This window comes from Sinocyclocheilus anshuiensis, unplaced genomic scaffold (genome assembly GCF_001515605.1).
Source record: "Sinocyclocheilus anshuiensis isolate Anshui unplaced genomic scaffold, SAMN03320099.WGS_v1.1 scaffold536, whole genome shotgun sequence".
Lineage (NCBI taxonomy): Eukaryota > Metazoa > Chordata > Actinopteri > Cypriniformes > Cyprinidae > Sinocyclocheilus > Sinocyclocheilus anshuiensis.
The window spans coordinates 2,072,798-2,077,623 of record NW_015557179.1 but is presented as its reverse complement, the minus strand read 5'-3'; positions in this window follow the sequence as shown (position 1 = coordinate 2,077,623).

Sequence of the window (4,826 nt, the reverse complement as noted above, 5' to 3'; positions counted from 1 at the left end):
TAAATAGTAATTAAATTTAAGTTTGGGTTAAGTTGTTAGGCCTAATTGTAACCTTATAATGTAAAAGGGCTCCCTATAGTTTTAAGCATAAGCTGAGGTAGATTTTTATCACTAAGAACATTTAAACTATAACTGAATGTATTTAAAGAAAAAGCAACTTGTTCAGTAAACCATTTAAAAAAAAAAATGTTTTCCTCCTGCTGTACCGAAATCATACCGAACCGTGACGTTAAAACCGAGGTACGTACCGAACCGTCATATTTGTGTACCGTTACACCCCTAGTAGCTAAAGAAAATCCCTTAAATGTCCACATATATTTCAAATAATTTCAAACGTGTCTTTATTTTTAAATGATCACTCCATTTGAGCATGTTTGTATGTTGGTTTGTATCGCATGCAAAAAATTGTATTAGTAGGGATTTTTTAGTCATTCTTTCTGCAGGTTACATCATTACACCATCAGGTGGTGAAAATGTACTTTATGAGTGAATCCTACATTCAAATGATTTGTTCAAACCCTTTGATTCATTCAGGAACAAACAAGTGACTGGTTTATGAGTGAATAGTTTAATAATTCATTCAATAATTAGCTGAAAAACACTGGTTGATTAAAAAATGAAAAACTACTACTGTGGTTCTTTGGAGCAGAAACAGACAGTAACTTGAAATATTCTGTAATGCTATGTTACTGTTGTATCATAAAGACCAGGGTGGCACTGGCCCACACGGAAGACTGATGACAGTCTACCCAATTAAAGCTACCAGAATATAGTAATGATGTGGAAATGGTTCAGCAATCTATCGCTCATGAGTAGCATTGGAAAGTCTGATTAATTTTAGTGATTTGGTTTTATTCTGACATCTTATTGTAAAGGAACTGATTTCTAACAAATTGTGAGTCCCTATATGTGGCATTTAATGTATTTTTTGAATTACTATGTCTCAGTTAGCCTATATAAATTAGGGAGAATTCTAGTTGTTTTATTTGTTTTAGTATAAATGTAACTTTGCTGCTGCTACACAAATAGGCATACATACTGTAAATCTTTTGGCAAATATAGACAGGTATAGCTGGGGGAGGTGGAGGGTTACAGAGGAGCTCTGATAGTGCGCTGCAAAACCAGCTTACCACGTACACAGAACCAGACTATTTAAATGTTGAGCAGGCAAGTTAATTGACTGCAGAATCAGCAGATTCAGCAGCTTGTGTCATGTAGTAAATAATGTGACTGCTAGCAGATTGCATGTAAAGGACCTGTCAGTCTACGTATCTAGAGTTTCAGTACTCATGTTCATGTGATATTGCTATATATATTTGACCATCATAAACTTTAGAATCAGAAAACAGCACATTTTCCTTCCTCTATATTTATTTAACAAAACTCTGTGAACAAAACAAGAACCCTGTTTTGGGTTCTGTATCTTTTGGAAAAAATAGGGTTCATATGTGGATCAAAAGTCAGACACCATGGTATAATGAGCACACTCACGCCCTAAAGAGAGCAGCCCGGAAAATGCAGCACAGCCTGAAGAAAACAAAACTAGAGGTATTTCATATTGCATTGAGGGAAAGTATTTCCTCCTACAGAAAAGCATAAAAAAACTGCTAGATCTGCTTACTTTTCGTCTCTTTTAGAATAAAATCAAACACAACCCCAGGTATTAATTGAATACAGTGGCAAAATTAATGAAAAAAAAAGCATCAACAAATGCAGACATTTCCCAACAGCACAGTAGTAGTGACTTTATGAACTTCTTTACTTCCAAAATCAATACTATTAGATTGAAAATAAATACAATGCAGCCGTCAGCTACAGTATCGCATCAGATAGTGCACAATAGATCCCCTGAGGAACAATTCCACTCATTCTCTGCTATAAGAGAGGAAGAAATTTATAAACTTGTATGTTAGACCCTATACCATCCAACATGTATGTTAGACCCTATACCATCTAAGCTACTGAAAGAGGTACTTCCAGAAGTCATAGATCCTCTTCTGAATATTATTACCTCGTCATTATCATTAAGATATGTCCCAAAAACCATCAAACTGGCTGTTATTAAGCCTCTCATTAAAAAACACAACTCAATCCTAGAGAATTAGTTAATTACAGACCGATCGCAAATCTCCCTTTTCTGTCAAAGATACTTGAAAAGGCAGTATCCTCACAACTATGTTCCTTCCTAGAGGAAAAAAAATGGTGTGTGTGAGGATTTCCAGTCAGTACTGAGACTGCTCTCATCAGAGTTACAAATGACCTGCTCTTATCATCCGATCATGCTTGTATCTATTATTGCTACTGGATCTTAGCGCTGCATTTGACACTATCATCCACGACAGACTAGAAAATTATGATGGCATAATAGAATTCCATTGACATGATTTCATCGATCACACGTGCAGTATGGAGTACCGCAAGACTCAGTACTAGGGCCGTTGGTTTTCACGCTTCACATGTTACCCTTGGGAGATATCATCAGGAGAAATGGTGTTAGCTTTCTCTGCTATGCTGATGATACTTCTATATTTCTTCTCGGCCTGACAGACCATACTAAAACTAATTCGCAAAACTAATGGAATGCATAGTTGATATAAAGAACTGGATAACTGGATAACTGGTAATTTCCTACTGCTAAATTCTGAAAAAAAAACCAAAAAAAAAACAGAGGTGTTAATTATTAGACCAAAAACCTCTGCATGTAATAACCTAGAACACTGTCTAACAGTTGATGGCTGCTCTGTCAATCCTTCATCATCAGTTAGGAATCTGGGTGTGCTATTTGAAAGCTATCTTTCTTTTGAAAGCCATGTTTCTAGCATTTGTAAAACCATTTTTTTTCTATCTTAAAAATATTTATAATTCTACCAGAAAGACTCGGGAGGTGAAGATAAAACTCAAAAGTATTTATTTACAAAGCTGATACAAAGAAAACTGAATTATTTGGGGTAGGCCCCATCCGTAGCTTAAATCTGAAGTCGTAGATTCCAGCTATTCTATACTATCTATTCCAGATAGTAAACCATAGAGGTTGTTAGGAGTAATATGAATAGGTATTACACCACCACCAGTAATTGCATATAGATTACCTTAAGGACAACTTGAAATTATTTGCTGAGCCTTTGAGATGGTTTGTGGTTCAGGTCTAATGTATGATTCAATGCGGAGGATGACCATCTGCCCAGCAGCTTGAAGGCTGATGTTGTAACTCCACGTTCAGCAGCAGTATTGGCCGGTGTATTGAGGGGGTGACAGACTAAAGCTTTCTAAAACGGTAAGAAAATTCATGATAGGCCATGAGAGAAAGGCTACAAGAGGCCAGCCAATAAAAGCCGTGATGGAAGGCCACGAAAACAAATAACGCGCGTTCTAATAAAATAGCGCAAGCCACTAAAGGGACATGGTTAGCTGCTTTCTAGCGGTAGCCTGTTACATTACAGTACATAAGATTTCACTTACCACATAAACAAAATAAGGAGAGATGACTGAGGATGATGGCGAATGATTTAGAGATCCTGAGCACCACTGACAAGCATCGGATCTTGTAAAATGTGTGGTAAGTACTGCCGCTGTAGTTTACACAGCACGTGAGATCGAAAATCTCGAAAGTGAAAGTAAAAAGCGATCGTGCATTCAAACGCAGTTTCAATGCCCCGCATATTAACATGCGGCTCCCTGATGCCCGCATTTTATATACAGTATAATTACCCAACGATATAACTGCGAGAGACAGTATTGAAATATATATTTTCCTTCCTGCTGTGTGAGCTACTGAAATGAGCTGCACTGTGAAACAGCCAATCAGAGCAGAGCTCAACATTATTATTCATGACCCTTCCAAATAAGGTAAAAACAGATTTCATTCTAAGGACAAATCCTAGGGTTGTAACTGGACATGTAAAACCGTTTCTGGAGATTTTTTGCCCTTACCTAAGCCACATACCTTCTATATAGATATCAGAGAACAATTTAAACACAATTTCACATTTGTGATCGGAGAAATGACAAACTACAAACGCTACTCTACACTGCTCAAAACTCACGTTTGAATCGTCAGTGGCAAATTCTTTAAATATGAAAACGTACTTAGTCTGTGAGTCAGAACAGCCGGCACTGTAGTCTACTCTACCAGGATCAGGAAACAGTCCGCACTGTGAAACAGCCAATCAGAGCAGAGCTCAACATTATTATTCATGACCCTTCCAAATAAGGTAAAAACAGATTTCATTCTAAGGACAAATCCTAGGGTTGTAACTGGACATGTAAAACCGTTTCTGGAGATTTTTTGCCCTTACCTAAGCCACATACCTTCTATATAGATATCAGAGAACAATTTAAACACAATTTCACATTTGTGATCGGAGAAATGACAAACTACAAACGCTACTCTACACTGCTCAAAACTCACGTTTGAATCGTCAGTGGCAAATTCTTTAAATATGAAAACGTACTTAGTCTGTGAGTCAGAACAGCCGGCACTGTAGTCTACTCTACCAGGATCAGGAAACAGTCCTCCATAAAATGCACTGCACACATCTGAATATTTGGGTTGAACTGTTCTGGAACAGTGTTGTAAATACAACTTAACCACTGATTTCTAGTCGTGTCCTCTTTTGGAAGGCCAAACAAAGTATTTTCGTTTTAACAACGAAACAGCGTCACACACCGCGGGCTAGAGTGAGCGGAGGCCAGCTTGAGTGAGCGGCGGAGGGCGGGTTTGCGGCAACCACATGTGACGACTCCGGGCTGGACTCCGCTTCGTCCGCATCCGGCGATCCACAGCGCGAAGTTGATGTATTTCCTCAGCGACCAGCACGGATCAGCTC